The following is a 16,877-nucleotide window of genomic DNA, read 5'->3' on the forward strand; positions in this document are numbered from 1 at the left end:
CAGATGCCATGGGCCAGACTGTTGTAGTGCAGGGCAGAAGAAGGGAGATTGTCTTACAGACAAACAAACAAACAAACAAACAAACAAACAAACAAAAAAGCCCAAAGGGCTCAAGGGACTGTGGGACAATTAAAGACTTGAAAAAGAATGTGGACTTATTATTTCAAAATGCATACCATGTCAAATATGTTCTGGACCCTGCTTCCTGGACTGTGTAATCTATGGCAACAGATACATCATTCTGATTAGAGCACCCCTTTTTCATGTCAGAGTGGGATTTACCATCACAATACATTTGGAGACTAACACAAAATATTTCCTGAAAAGCTAAGGATATAAGCTCCACATCAGTTTAAAAAAATCAATCAGAAGTGATCAAAGTTGTGCTGTAAAATTCCCCAAAGTTTGCACTTCAAAGACAAATGGGCTCAAACTTTATACAACTAAGTGAATTTCCACACACTAAGAACAGGTATGGAGTAGTACATTTAACATTACACTTTCAGTATCGAATAAATATTTTTTATTCTTTATATAAAATACTGTAAAATTCTGATATGTAATAATGTTTTTATTTATTTGCAAGTTTAAAAAAATAAAATTTATAAAATACAACCCCCAAACTACAAAATCCTCCGAACAAAAACCCACTCCCCTAACTCCTGGCAGGATGCTGACTTAGAATCCCAGAATGTTGGAGTCAGAACCTAAATTAAAATATTTGCACAGGATGCCTGGCTACCGTGTTTTTCCAGTCACCTGCTGAAATAGCTATTTGGGAATAGCTATTTTCCTGAGGAATCCTGTACTATATTTAGCCCATTAGTAAGAAGTTCATTATGTTAAACAATCTGCTTTCTGCAGGTTCCCTACATTGGGTTGTGTTTTGCTCTCTAGGGTCAAACACAAGGATTAATCCCTTTACTCTATGACATTCCTTCAAATGTTAAAAGGTGGAAGTCATATGTCCCTGTGACCTTTTGCATGCTAAACCTCTCCTAGTCCCTCAGAGTTATGTTTTTCTTTTGGTTGACTTTTCTGCTGCTGTTGTCAGTGTCATATCTTTTACTTTTATATTTTTTTGGTAGTTTGGAAAAGAATGGCCCCCATAGAGTCATAGATTTGAATGCCTGAACATCAGAGAGTGGCACTATTAGGAGGTGTGGCCTTGTTGGAGTGGGTGTGGCTTTGTTGGAAGAAGGGGAGGTTCCAGATGCTCAAGCCTGACCCAGTGTCACTCTCTCTTCCTGCTGCCTGCTGATCCAGATGTAGAACTCTCAGCTACTTTTTCAGCACCACTTCTGCCTGGATGTGCTTCCTGCCATGATGGTAATAGACTAAACCTCTTATCTGTAAGTCAGGCCCAATTAAATGTTTTCCTTTATATGAGTTGTTGTGACCATTTATGTCTTTTTACAGCAATGAAACCCTAACTAAGACATAGTTTGTGTGTGTGTGTGTGTGTGTGTGTGTGTGTGTGTGTGTGTGTGTGTATACATGCGTGCTATGACATGTGGGTATGTAGGTTGGAGAACAACTTGTGGGAGTTGATTTTTTCCTTCTAACGTGTGGGTTCTGGGGATCAAACTCTGGTTGTTAGGTTTGGTAATGAGGGGCCCTAGCCACTGAGCATCTTGTTACCCAGCACCATATCTTTGATATAAACCATAGGCTCACTTAACGCTCATCCCTAATAAATGAGTGGCCCAATCCCTAACCTTCCAGGGTAACTTATAACCCTATTAATTCAAGCATCCTGATTTGGTATTGTTTATCTCTACTAACTTGTCTGCTTCCAAAGAATAGGAATTATATCTCGATCATTTATTTTGTTTTACCCCCCCCCCCCCACAGTAGTAGGGACGGTGTATCTAGTAGTACAGTAGCATTCAGAAAGAATACAAACATTCCATCATGAACTGATGGTCTGCCACATGCTCTTTTGTCTTCATGCAGTTCTCCCTTGCCTGGAAGCCTTGTTGTTTTGTTTTTAGTGAAACTCTTCCTTTAAATTCCAGCTGGCACTCTCTCTAGCTTTTCTTGACTCTACCCTTCCCAAATGAGAATATACTCTTTGGATTCCTATGGTGCACACACTCATTCCCATATTTTCTATAAGCCTTGTCTTTGTAGGCAAGTAGACTTATATTTTAAACTAGTCCAACCTTAGGGTTCAGTTTTTTTTATATGAAATTTAAAGTGATTGTGATTAAGTGAAATATCAAATGTTGTGAATTTTGTTGAAGGCTCACTACCTAGCAGGCATCCATTATATTTTTATCTATCATTGTGACATTTATATCTTTGTATTTCATTTCATGGGTGTTTTGTCCAAATGATAGAGTTTAGTTGAATCCTTTTTCTTAAAAAATTGAAACCAGATTCTTCTCTCATGTAATAATCTCAACCATAGTTTCTCCTCCCTCTGCTTCTCCAAGCTCCACAAAATCTGCCCTCTCCCCTGGATCTACTCTCTCTTCATGTCCCTTCAGAAAAGACCAGGCCTCTAAGAGACAACAACCAAACACAACCAAGGAAAAACAGTAAGACAAGGCAAAAGCCCTTACGCCGAGGCTGGACAGGCAACCCAACAAGAGGAAAAGAGTCCCAGGAGTAGGCACATGTGCCAAAGACATACCTGCTTCCAGAGTTAGAAGTTGCGCAAAACACCAAGCTAACAGCCACACATACGTAGAAGACCTGATGCAAACCCATGCTTGTCAGTTTAGTCTCTGCATTCCCATATGTGCCCTGCTTAGATGAGTCAGGGAGCCATATTCTTCTGGTGTCCTCCATCTTCTATCTTTCCATCTCATCTTCAGTGGGATTCCCTGAGCAAAAATTGGGGAAAGGAGGCCAGGTGAAGTTGGTTTGTGGGGTCCATGGGAGGAATGGAGGGGGGAAAAGCAAGGGTGTAGCTGGTGTGCTGTTGTAGTGCTAGGGATGAGCCTGAGGGATTGGATCAGAGAGTGAGTTCAGTTGAATCTTGAACTGCTGATACTTTTCACATTTTGGAAGGCTGGGAAGTCTAAAATTAAGGCAAATTTGATATTTGTTGAGGGCCTGTGGTCTTGTTGAATCTTCACATGGTGGAATGGGCTAGATAGTTCTCTGGACCTCTTTTATATGGGCATTACTTCCATTCACGAGGATCCCTCCCTGATAACTTAGTTACCTCCAGTATTGTTTACATGTTGTCACTCTGACAAGATGTTGGTATGTTGGTGTTTGCTTGGCCTTGTGAGCTTGGGAAGGACCCCAAGATGGTGTGAGCCTGCAGTAGAGGATAGCTGTGTGAGAGAGTGTGGATAGCAGCGATATACTCCTAAGGGACCACCCTTAGTTCTTCCACCTAAGCCCTACTTTTAAAGTTTGCACAACCTTGCCAAATAATGTCAATCATTGAAAATATGAACCTGTGGGTGACATTTAAGATTCAAACATTCTGCCCTTGGCCCCCAAAGGCACATGGTATTTAGTTCAAGAGTCCCCAAAGTATCAACAGTTCCAACATTTATTAAAAGTGCAAAGTTCAGTCTCTGCTGATACTTAAGAAAACTCTTTGCTGTGAGACCTTAGAGAGTAAAAAATAAAGTCACACCTTTCCAGTATAGCAGCACAAAATAAGCATTCTCTTTGTACATGGAGGAATGAAGGCACTGAAAAGAGGATAGAACCTGGACATAACCAGAGCTCAGCAGAACAAACACTGTATCGAAGTTCTGTATCCATTTTGTGGATGTGATCTTGTGTCCTTATAAGCCCTCTCTTGGGTTAACTCCACTTGCTTCTCATAGTTTACCTCGGAAGCTATTCCTCATTCTTGGTACTTCTAGATTCATAGAATCTCCACTCTAGCATATCCTTCTCTCTCATAATACTGTGTGGCATATTTTCAGGGCCTCCAGTGGGGACTCTGACCCTGCTACACATTGCCTTCCTTAACAGTTAGGGTGGGAGCTTCCACATCCAGTGACTCTTGAATTCTATAATGTCACACAGGCAATGCAAGGGCTGCTGCCTGCTCAAGGAATTTGTGGGCCTTTCTGGGCCTTGACTTAGAGTGGCTTTTGAATACATGGGCAGCTTAACTGAAGAATGGCTTAGGCACCTTAGTGGTCCTTTTTCCTGAAGGGAAAGTCCTTCAAATGAGTTCACAACTTTATGCTCTTGAGTCATGATGGTATGGCTAAGGTCTGGTCATGTCCTCTAATGCATATGTCATCCTTTCTGTTGTCTCAGTGAAAACTCTTTATTTTCCTCTATCTTCTGTCCCCAAGCTGGTCTCGAACTCTCTATGTAACTGAACCTTGGTCTTTTGAACCTCTTGCTTTCGCATCCTGATTGCTGTTTGTGTGGTGCTGGGGATATAACCCAATGCATATTAGGTAAATACTCTTCTAATTGAACTACTTCCACAATGTTCTCTACCAAATAAGACGTCAGGAAAAGTCTTGAGCACAACAAGCAGCATTTGGGGGAAATCTTAAGACACAGCAGATAGACTTAGATGGTGAAGAAAGTTTTTTTTTTTTAATCAGGGGTGAGGAAACACACACATACCAGCAAGCACACACAAAGAAAGATCCTCCACAGAGCAGATGGGGCCTCCCTTTGGGTGTCTTATATGAACACACAGCTCAATAACTGAACAGACATAAATTATGTTTTTCCAGTTAGATCTACTGTTTTTCTTGTTCCTTCCTCTTTGAGGAGATTTCCAAGCTAGACATCTGTGTGTCATCTGCTTCCTCCCTTGACAGCCCTACCAATTACTAAGTCCTGGAAATGTCTAAACATGCTGGCATTCACTTGAAAGAAGGGGGTTTTTGAGGGACCTTCTTCCCTAAATTTAGGATTGGTCCCTTTGAATGAAGACAGGGAAGCTGATAGTCCTGCCGATCTGGTGCCATAATCTGGTTTTGAAGTAGTCTACAGGCAAGAGAGCCCTACTGATGGGAAAAAAGCCCACAGAACTTTAAGTGGTCATGCTTTTGTTTCAGGTCATGAGTATTAGGGAGAAGCCAGATATTTGGAAATTCATCATTTTTATTATCTAGATACAACCCCTCTCCCTATGTCTGTCTGTTAGGAGATCTGTCTAATACCTTGTCCTCAAAAGGATATATATCTTTCTCCCTTCATATATTCCAGTCTTGAGTTCCAGGATACTTTCATAAAGTCTTTAATGTTCACAATACAAGAAAGGTATATTTCTTCTTGTAGTTTCTTTCACGGTGAACAAATCTACTTTTCCTGGTAAATCGAGACGCATGTCCACTTCCTATTTGCTTGTCTTTTCAGCAACATCTGATACTCCTTTTCTTTTCTTTTCCTTCCTTCCTTCCTTCCCTCCTTCTTCCCTCCCTTCCTCCCTCCTTCCTTCCTTCCTTTCTCCTTCTTCCTTCCTTCCTTCCTTCCTTCCTTCCTTCCTTTCTCCTCCTCTTTTTCAAATTATTTGTTTAATTATTTAAATGTGCATAGCGTTTTCGCCTGCATGTATGACTGTAAGTTGTTATATAAGGTTGTTGGATTACCAGGAACTGGAGTTACAGACAGTTGTGAGCTGTCATGTGGGTGCTGGAAGAGCAGCCAGTGTTCTTAACCACCAAGCCATCATTCCAGCCTCCAGCCTCCCTTTGGGTGTCTTATATGAACACACAGCTCAATAACTGAACAGACATAAATTATGTTTTCCCAGTTAGATCTACTGTTTTTCTTGTTCCTTCCTCTTTGAGGAGATTTCCAAGCTAGACATCTGTGTGTCATCTGCTTCCTCCCTTGACAGCCCTACCAATTACTAAGTCCTGGAAATGTCTAAACATGCTGGCATTCACTTTGAAGTCCACCCACTTTTCACTAGTTTCTGCCACTTGCCTGCCCGCCTGTATTTTTGCAACTGTCTTATAATTGGCTGTCCAGGAAGCCGTCATCACAGTGCAACCTGAATAGTCTTCCATGAACCATGTTATTTTCATGCATAAGATTCATCAGTAGTTTTATGATACTCCTATAATCCAATGTAAATTTCTTCAGTTGATCAAGGCCCGTTTCAATATGCATCCTGTCAAAACTTGGCGTATCACTGAGTATTCTTTGCCATGGACTCTGACTCAACTGACCCACCCACAAAATATTTCCATTTTGATTAGTGTGTAATAACTGTATGTATTAGTAAGGTTTAGTGAGAAAGTTCAACACATGTGTGCAGAATGTGCTGATCAAATCTAATGCTTATCCATGGACACTTTTATACCCTCTAGGAATCAGTATTCTACATGCAAATTAAATATCTACATAAGACAGAATGTCAACTCTTGCCTTTTCCCCTCTTGCTTATTTTACCCATCATAGTATCTTTCAGTTCCATTCATTTGTTGCAAAGGACAGAACTTAATTGTTCTTTATGGCTATATTGTATCTCATTGTGTATATATGCCCCAATTTCTTTACTCTTTTGTGCACTGAACATTACTAGCATTGGAATCCTGTTAATGATCTTTCTTTAATAGGAAACAATTTCTCCTTAGTTCATTTGGGCTAGAGCTCTGAGCTTAGACTTTCCTTCACTATAAAGTTCTCTGTGACTTCTGTAAGCTTTGTTGGTTCCCTAGACTGTTAGGAGCCTCACATCTACACTCATGGCATCTATACTCAGTCTGAGAATAACTTTTCCCCACATCTTTATTGAGTTGGGTATTTCTTATTTACATTTCAAACGTTATTCGCTTTTCCAGTTTCCAGGCTAACATGCCCCTAACCCCTCTCATCCCCTTCTATATGGGTGTTTCCCTCCCCATCCTCCCCTCATTACTGCCTTCCCCCACAAGAATCCCGTTCACTGGGGGTCCAGCCTTGGCAGGACCAAGGGCTTCCCCTTCCACTGGTGCTCTTACTAGGCTATTCATTGCTACCTATACAGTTGGAGTCCAGGGTCAGTCCATGTATAGTTTTTGGGTAGTGGTTTAGTCCCTGGAAGCTCTGGTTGGTGAGCATTGTTGTTCATATGGGGTCTCAAGCCCCTTCAAGCTTTTTCAGGCCTTCCTCTGATTCCTTCAATGGGGGGTCCCATTCTCAGTTCAGTGCTTTGCTGCTGGCATTTGCCTATGTATTTGCCATATTCTGGCTGTGTCTCTCAGGAGAGATCTACATCCAGTTCCTGTCAGCCTGCACTTCTTTGCTTCATCCATCTTATCTAGTTTGGTGGCTGTATATGTATGGGCCACATGTGGGGCAGGCTCTGAATGGGTGTTCCTTCAGCCTCTATTCTAAACTTTGCCTCCCTATTGCTTCCCAAGGGTATTCTTATTCCCCTTTTAAAGAAGGAGGGAAGCATTTGCATTTTGGTCATCCTTCTTGAGTTTCATGTGTTCTGTGCATCCAGTATTTGCACTAATATCTGTTTATCAATGAGTGCATACCATGTATATTTTCCTGTGATTGGGTTACTTCACTCAGGATTATATTTTCCAGTTCCATCCATTTGCCTATGGATTTCATAAAGTCATTGTTTTTGATAGCTGAGTAGTATTCCATTGTGTAGATGAACCACATTTTCTGTATCTATTCCTCTGTTGAGGGGCATCTGGGTTCTTTCCAGCTTCTGGCTATTATAAATAAGGCTGCTATGAACATAGTGGAGCATGTGTCTTTGTTATATGTTGGGGCATCTTTTGAGTATATGGTCAGGAGAGGTATAGCTGGGTCCCCAGGTAGTTCAATGTCCAATTTTCTGAGGAACCTCCAGACTGATTTCCAGAATGGTTATAACAGTCTGCAATCCCACTGCAATGGAGGAGTGTTCTTCTTTTTCCACATTCTTGCCAGCGTCTGCTGTCACCTGAGTTTTTGACCTTAGCCATTCTCACTGGTGTGAGGTGATATCTCAGGGTGGTTTTGATTTGCATTTCCCTTATGACTAAAGATGTTGAACATTTCTTTAAGTGTTTCTCAGCCATTCGTCATTCCTCAGCTGTGAATTCTTTGTTTAGCTCTGAACCCCATTTTTTAATAGGGTTTTTTTGTCTCCCTGCAGTCTAACTTTGTGAGTTCTTTGTATATTTTGGATATAAGGCCTCTATCTGTTGTAGGATTGGTAAAGATCTTTTCCCAATCTGTTGATTGCCATTTTGTCCTAACAGCAGTGTCCTTTGTCTTACAGAAGCTTTGCAGTTTTATGAGATCACATTTGTCGATTCTTGATCTTAGAGCATAAGCCATTGGTGTTTTGTTCAGGAAATTTTCTCCAGTGCCCATGTGTTTGAGATTCTTCCCCACTTTTTCTTCTATTAGTTTGAGTATATCTGGTTTGATGTGGAGATCCTTGATCCACTTGGACTTAAGTTTGTACAGGGTGACAAGAATGGATCGATCTGCACTCTTCTACATGCTGACCTCCAGTTGAACCAGCACCATTTGCTGAAAATGCTATCTTTTTTCCATTGGATGGTTTTGGCTCCTTTGTCAAAAATCAAGTGACCATAGGTGTGTGGGTTCATTTCTGGGTCTTCAATTCTATTCCACTGGTCTATCTGCCTGTCTCTGTACCAATACCATACAATTTTTATCACTATTGCTCTGTAATACTGCTTGAGTTCAGGGATAGTGATTCTCCAGGAAGTCTTTTTATTGTTGAGGATAGTTTTAGCTATCCTGGTTTTTTTGTTATTCCAGATGAATTTGCAAATTGTTTTGTCTAACTCTCTGAAGAATTGGGTTGGAGTTTTGATGGGGTTTGCATTGAATCTGTAGATCGCTTTTGGTAAATGGCCATTTTTACTAAATTAATTCTGCCAATCCATGAGCATGGGAGATCTTTCCATCTTCTGAGATATTCTTCAATTTCTTCCTTCAGAGGCTTGAAGTTCTAATCATACAAATCTTTCACTTGCTTGGTTAAAGTCACACCGAGGTATTTTATATTATTTGGGACTATTATGAGTTTCTTTATTTCTTCCTTGACCAGGTTATCATTGAATAGAGCATTGTTCATGTATATGTGGGCGTTCTTTCCTTATTGTTATTGAAGACCAACTTTAGCCCGTGGTGGTCTGATAGGACACATGGGATTATTTCTACTTTCTGTATGTGTTGAGGCCTGTTTTGTGCCCTATTATATGATCAATTTTGGAGAAAGTACCATGAGGTGGTGAGAAGAAGGTATATCCTTTTGTTTTAGGATAGAATGTTCTATAAGTATCTGTTAAGTCCATTTGGTTCATAACTTCTGTTAGTCTGTCTGTGTTTCTGTTTAATTTCTGTTTCCATGATCTTTCCTTTGATGAGAATGGGGTGTTGACATCTGCTATTATTATTGTGTGAGGTGAAATATGTGTTTTGAGTTTTAGTAAGGTTTCTTTTATGTATGTAGGTGCCCTTGTATTTGGAGCATAGATATTTAGGATTGAGAGTTCATCGTGGTGGATTTTTCCTTTGATGAATATGAAGTGTCCTTCCTTATCTTTTTTTGATAACTTTTGGTTGAACATTAATTTTATTTGCTGTTAGAATGGCTACTCCAGCTTACTTCTTCAGACCATTTCCTTGGAAAGTTGTTTTCCAGCCTTTCACTCTGAGGTAGTGTCTGTCTTTGTCTCTGAGGTGTGTTTCTTGTAGGAGGCAAAATTCTGGGTCTTCATTATGTATCCAGTTTGTTAATCTGTGTCTTTTTATTGGGGAATTGAGTCCATTGATATTGAGAAATATTAAGGAATAGTGATCGTTGCTTCCTGTTATCTTCGTATTTGGAGGTGAGATTATGTTTGTGTGCTTGACTTCTCTTTGTTTTGTTTCAAAACGATTAGTTTCTTGCTTTTTCTAGGGTGTAGCTTGCCTCCTTGTTTTGGGCTTTACCATTTATTATCCTTTGTAGGGCTGGATTTGTAGAAAGATATTGTGTAAATTTGGTTTTGTCATGGAATATCTTGGTTTCTTTATATATGTTAAATGAGAGTTTTGCTGGATAAGGTAACTTGGACTGGCATTTGTGTTCTCTTAGGGTCTGTATGACATCTGTCCAGGATCTTCTGGCTTTCATAGTCTCTGGTGAGAAGTCTGTTGTAATTCTGATAGGTCTGTCTTTATATGCTATTGACCTTTTCCCCTTACTGCTTTTAATATTTTTTCTTTTTTTTTGTGCACTTGGTGTTTTGACTATTATGTGACGGGAAGAGTTTCTTTTCTGGTCCAATTTATTTGGAGTTCTGTAGGCTTCTTGTGTGTTTATGGGCATCTCTTTCTTTAGGTTAGGGAAGCTTTCTTCTATGATTTTGTTGAAGATATTTACTGGTCCTTTGACTTGGGAGTCTTCACTCTCTTCTACACCTATTATCCTTAGGTTTGATCTTCTCATTGTGTCCTGGATTTCCTGTATGTTTTGGGCCAGTATCTTTTTTCATTTTACATTATCTTTGACAGTTGTGTTTCTATGGAATCTTCTGCTCCTGAGATTCTCTCTTCTATCTCTTGTATTCTGTTGGTGATGCTTGTATCTATGGCTCCTTGTCTCTTCTTTTGGTTTTCTAAATCCAGGATTGTTTCCCTTTGTGCTTTTTTTATTGTTTCTATTTCCATTTTCAATTCCTTCACCTATTTGATTGTGTTTTCTTGTAATTCTTTCAGGGATTTTTGTGTTTCCTCTACGGGCTTCTACTTGTTTACTTGTGTTTTCTTGCCTTTCTCTAAGAGATTTCTTTGTGTCCTTCTTGAAGTCCTCCGTCATCATGATCAAATGTGATTTTAAATCCAGATCTTGCTTTTCTTGTGTGTTTAAATATTCATTGTTTGCTTTGGTGGGAGAATTGGACTCCTATGGTGCCATGTAGTCTTTGTTTCTGTTGCTTGGTGTTACCTTGTTCTGCTATTTCTGATAGTGGCTAGACTGTCCTATAGGCCTGTGTGTCAGGAGTGCTGTAGACCTGTTTTCCTGTTTTCTTTCATCCAGTTATTTGAACAGAGTTTTCTGCTTTCAGATGTGTAGTTGTTCCTGTCCCCTGGCTTTCAGCTGTTCCTGGGGGCGTGTGTCCTGAGTCCACCAGGCAGGTCACTTGGAGAATAAAGTTGGTCTTACCTCTGGTCTTGGGCCTGAAGTTGCTCCTTGGGGTCAGGTTTCAGCTCTCCATGAGGGCAGCAACCAGAAGGGCCTGCTCCTACTTCTGGGTCCCTGTGTGCAGGGGGCCTTGATGGTGCTAGGTGTTTTTCTCTAGAGTCAGAAATGTTGGCAGAGTGTATTCTCCTCTGGTTTCCCAGTCTTGTCTACCCCTCTGAAGGTCTAGCTCTCCCTCTTATGGGATTGCATTGCAGGGAGCTGTTTGACCTAGTCCGTTCAGATTCGGGCGCAGTCTGGACTGCAGGGCTCCCGCAGCTTGACTGCAGAAAATAACTTTTATATTATCTTGCAATTGTCAGTAGTAGCTCATCATTTAGTAAACTGTGTGAAGGCAGAGTGTTTTTTCTTCATAATATGTATGTATGTATATATATACATATATATATATATATATATATAATTTTTTATTGTTCTTCATAGAAATGGTTTAGGGCTGGGAAGCATATACTTTATGTACCACCAAATTCATAGTTGTAGAGCAACAGATGCAAGGACAATTGAGTTCAATTCTGAGATGCAACTGTGAATCATAAAGAACCCTCTTGTCTAGGACATGTTGTTTATCTTTGAACTGATGTACCACATGAGGGTGGCCAACCCCAGATGGGATAAAAAATGGAGCAGAATCTGGAGTTGAGAGGTACATATTTCACAACCCTACATTAATGAAGCAGATGATGGAATGCCTTAGAACGTGGCTATGATGGAGATTGTACTGAGCTAGACCAAACTCAGGTCATCTGAGAAGCAACAATGCCCTCTGCAACATATGCACAGGCATCTAGGAGGCTGCGGTGGGTGCTGCCCAAGAAAAATTTAGCAACAATTCTTTCTAGATAATGATGAATGCGCTTCTCTATAGAAGAGTATCTAGCTCCAGGAGCAGCTCTGTCTGTAGCTGCCCATTTCCCTGCCAAGAATTCAGAACCTGGAATCACTTTCAATTCTTAACCACTTTTGCAAAGTCTCCTGTTGGATCAAGAACTGTAGACCTTCCCATTCAGAGCCTGCCCCACATGTGGCCTATACATATACAGCCACCAAACTAGATAAGATTGATGAAGCAAAGAAGTGCAGGCTGACAGGAACTGGATATAGATCTCTCCTGAGAGACACAACCAGAATACAGCAAATACAGAGGCGAAGGCCAGCAGCAAACCACTGAACTGAGAACAGGACCCCTATTGAAGGAATCAGAGAAAGAACTGGAAGAGCTTGAAGGGGCTTGAGAGCCCATATGAACAACAATGCCAAGCAACCAGAGCTTCTAGGGACTAAGCCACTACCTAAAGACTATACATGGACTGACCCTGGGCTCCAACCTCATAGGTAGCAATGAATATCCTAGTAAGAGCACCAGTGGAAGGGGAAGCCCTTGGTCTTGCCAAGACTGAACCCCCAGTGAATGTGATTGTTGGGGGGAGGCCGGTAGTGGGGGGAGGATGGGGAGGGGAACACTTATATAGAAGGGGAGGGGGTGGAGTTAGGGGGATGTTGGCCTGGAAACCGGGAAAGCGAATAACAATCAAAATGTAAATAAGAAATACTCAATTTAATAAAGATAAAAAAAAAAAAAGAACTGTAGACCTTGAAAACTAAGGCTCTCATCTGGTATTTAGCTTTGGCTCTTATTGGACATTCTGTTTCCCAGAACTTTCCAGAGGGTGCAGTGCCAGGTCTTCATTAGAGGATTCTACTTTCTGAAAGTCTTGCTAGCTACATCTTCTCTGATGAGGTGTCCACTGCCTAGCATTAGTTTGTGTAGATGGTCCAGTTTTAAACTAGAAAATTACAGGTGTCATAAAGTGAGGTTTTACCAGCAACCACACAAACTCAACTCCAGATGCTGCATAAGTGAGGAGACACATATAGGTTATGACTACTGTAGAGGATTGGGGAACTCCTGGGTACCTGGTTTTCAGAATATCTTAGTCCATGACTCCAGTTTCTCTGTTATTCTTTACTCAAAATAGCCTGCTATCCCTTGTCCCTTCTAAATAGCTGGTGACTTTAGAGATATGGTCTCACCCTATAGGTAAAATTTTTTTCATTACTATATATTTTATAGTCAGAATATTTACTCATAGTCTTCCTTGCACAGAACTATTTAAGTTTTTCACAGTTCTGTTGATTAGCATCACTTTCTTGTTCTACATGACCCTTTGTAGCCTACAGATCTGTAAGTGATTACAGATTACAGATCTGTAATGCCAAATTAGACATGAACCACTTTTCAGTGGTTCCTGGAGCAGTGTTTTCCGTCTGCTTCCTTATAAGTTAATATTATTGTATGCTATTGAAAAGTGTCTCATTCCTCGTTCTCCTCTACCTCTTGTCACTCCCAACCCAACCCATGTTAGGTTTCCACACTCTGGGGAAGGACAAATGAACCAGGCTATGGTTTTCCTTCTAAGACCCTGTTCTAGTCACTTCAGTCAGCACTTTCTCATGCTCTTCAGGGACCTTCATGGTGAGTGGGAGGCATCTGCTTTCTCTTCCTGAAGGGGAAGAAGAGAAAAAGCCTTCTGGATAGAAATCAAGAAGCTATGCCAGTTTGAAAGATGCTGGTGCCATATTGGATGAGGTGATTTGTGGAAGAAGGAAATGGAAATGGCAAGCTGAGCCAAGGGCTTGGAAAGCAGAGATATAGGGAATGTGAACACTGATTTTGTGGAGAAGCTCCAGAAGAGAGTTAAGAATTAGAAGTGGTGATGGAATGTGAAAGATTCCATGAAACTAAGCATCATGACACAGTAACCCTGGTTCCATTTTTTTTCAACACACACACACACACACACACACACACACACACACACACACACACACACACCTCTTTTTTTCCCTCCATCTTTATTAAATTGGGTATTTCTTATTTACATTTCAATTGTTATTCCCTTTCCTGGTTTCCAGGCCAGCATCCCCCAGCCCCTCCCCCTCCCCTTCTATATGGGTGTTCCTCTCCCCATCCTCCCCCCATTACCAACCTCCCCCCAACAATCACGTTCACTGGGGGTTCAGTCTTGGCAGGACCAAGGGCTTTCCCTTCCACTGGTGCTCTTACTAGGCTATTCATTGCTACCTATGAGGTTAGAGCTCAGGGTCAGTTCATGTATAGTCTTTGGATAGTGGCTTAGTCCCTGGAAGCTCTGGTTGATTGGCATTGTTGTTCATATGGGGTCTCAAGCCCCTTCAAGCTCTTTCAGTCCTTTCTCTGATTCCTTCAATGGGGGTCCTGTTCTCAGTTCAGTGGTTTGCTGCTGGCATTTGCCTATGTATTTGCCATATTCTGGCTGTGTCTCTCAGGAGAGATCTACATCCGGTTCCTGTCAGCCTGCACTTCTTTGCTTCATCCATCTTATCTAGTTTGGTGGCTGTATATGTATGGGCCATATGTGGGGCAGGCTCTGAATTGGCGTTCCTTCAGCCTCTATTCTAAACTTTGCCTCCCTATTGCTTCCCAAGGGTATTCTTTTCCCCTTTTAAAGAAGGAATGAAGCATTCACATTTTGGTCATCCTTCTTGAGTTTCATGTGTTCTGTGCATTTAGGATAATTCGAGCATTTGGGCTAATATCCGCTTATCAATGAGTGCATACCATGCACACACACACTTCTATAAACTGAGAATATATTTGTGTCCCTCTTCCCCCAGTCATAGGTGTGGGTAATATATATTTTTCTCAAAAGACAGGAAGAATGAATGGATTCGTCTTAGTGTGGATTGGTGGTGTTTGCATATGTGTATGCATAAGCACATACATCTGGGCTTGGTGGAGATCTATACACTATAACTTTCTAATTCAGAGCTCTCTCCCAACAGAGGAAAGTGAATAAAAGGAACAGTTCGAAGAGGAATACATCCATCCATAGAATTAAGTCCCTTGAGTCTCTAGATCAGTGGTTCCCATCCTTTGAGTCATGACCCTTCCAAGGTCTACAACCCTTTTATGGAGTCACCTAAGACTATTGAAAACACAGATATTTATATTATGAAGCATAACAGTGGCAAATTACAGTTATGAAATAGCAACAAAAATAATTTTATAGTTGGAGGTTACCACAATATGAGGAACTGTATTAAATGATCACATCATTAGGAAGGTTGATGGTCTAGATGAGGGTTAACCCAAGGAAAGTGTGGGAGAAGTAATGAAACTGTCAGAGCTGTGACCCCTTTATTACCCTATGACTTCTAATGGCTCTTGAGGAAGAGTAGAAGAGTTTCTCCTTTCATAGTCTGTGTCCTGTCTGTGCTCTATGGTTTCTCTTCAGACCATACAAGACCACCACCATCTCATCCTCTGCTTCTTTCTTCTCTTCTTTGCCTCTCCTCATCTTCCTTTCTCTCCTTCTTCCTCCCACCTCTCTCTCTGTCTCTCTCTCTCTGTGTCTGTGTCTGTGTCTGTATCTCTGTCTCTGTATCTCTCTCTCTCTCTCTCTCTCTCTCTCTCTCTCTCTCTCTCAGTGCCTTGCTGTTTAATGTTATGATGTTGTTTCCACGAGTCACAGAGGAGAACATGTCCTGTCCTCATTGTGCTACTTGTCTAAGCTTCCTAAAGACCTGTGATGAGCATGTAGAGGCAAGAGAAAGAGACGTTTGTTTCAAGTGGTTCTTAGGCAGTGCAGGGAGGAAGTACAGCTTTCCTCATGTGCAGTAAAGACCACTCATATGCACCTTTGTAAATATCACCTTAGTTATAAGAAGCAACTTCCAGCTTTGTCATGATAGTCATATGACTTCTACTGCTTGCTGAGACTATGACCCCTGTTGACTTCTTGACAACTTAGCTCTTTATTCTACAATGGGGCAATGACAGGGATGCTTTTAGGTTTTGATTCAACAAAGTACAGTAAGCAATTATTCCAGCGATTAGATATTGTAAGTATCTAACAAATGTTACTCATATTAGTATTGTCCTTGCAAAACCTAGGTTAGAATCAGAATGAATTTAAACCCTAAGTTGAGTTCTTCTAGCCAAGGGATCTTAGGTGAGTGGTTTCACCTCTCTGCCTCAGTTTATATATCTTTATTCTTAGAAATAATTTTTAGAAAAGATACATGAATGCACACATATTTATGTAAATGTATGTTATATGTGACCAGCCTCTTTCAGGGGCTAGAAGAGGGTGTCTGATTCAGGGCTGAACTTACAGGCAGTAGTGAGATACCTGATTCCAGGTGTTGAGAACTGAACATGGGTCCTCTGGAAGAACAGTTCATTTTCTTAACCATTGAGCCATCTCTCCAAGCCCCTTTATGCAGTTTTAAAGTAGGAAACTAATTGGATATAGCTTCAGGGATTGTTGTGGGGATTAGTGAATGATACAAAGTGCTTAGAACATTGCCCAGCACTTGGTTAATGCAGTAGAATTAGGAGCCATTAGCATTGTCTTGTATTAGAAGGAGATTGCCCTTACCTCAAAGGGAGAAGGAAGCTTAATTTTCATTCTTAGCTTCTCTCCAAAGGGCAAACAAGATAATAGAAGCTGACAGTGTCTTTTTAGATGAGAAGTACGGGTGGATCCTCTTCTATAGTAAAGAACACTGCATTGAATAATTTAAAATTGCTGAGAAATGGATCTTAAATTTTCTTAGAGCATGCACAAAAGGCTGCGTTTTTGTGAGGTGATAAATACGTGAATTAGCTTGATAGTGAGAATTATTTTACAATGTGCAATTATATTAAAAGATCACTCATCATAGACCTTAACATTATACATATAAAGCTCTTACTTGTCAATTATGTATTAATAAAACTGAGTAAGCTTAA

The sequence above is a fragment of the Rattus norvegicus genome, chromosome 3 (assembly GCF_021556685.1).
Source record: "Rattus norvegicus strain SHRSP/BbbUtx chromosome 3, alternate assembly SHRSP_T2T, whole genome shotgun sequence".
Lineage (NCBI taxonomy): Eukaryota > Metazoa > Chordata > Mammalia > Rodentia > Muridae > Rattus > Rattus norvegicus.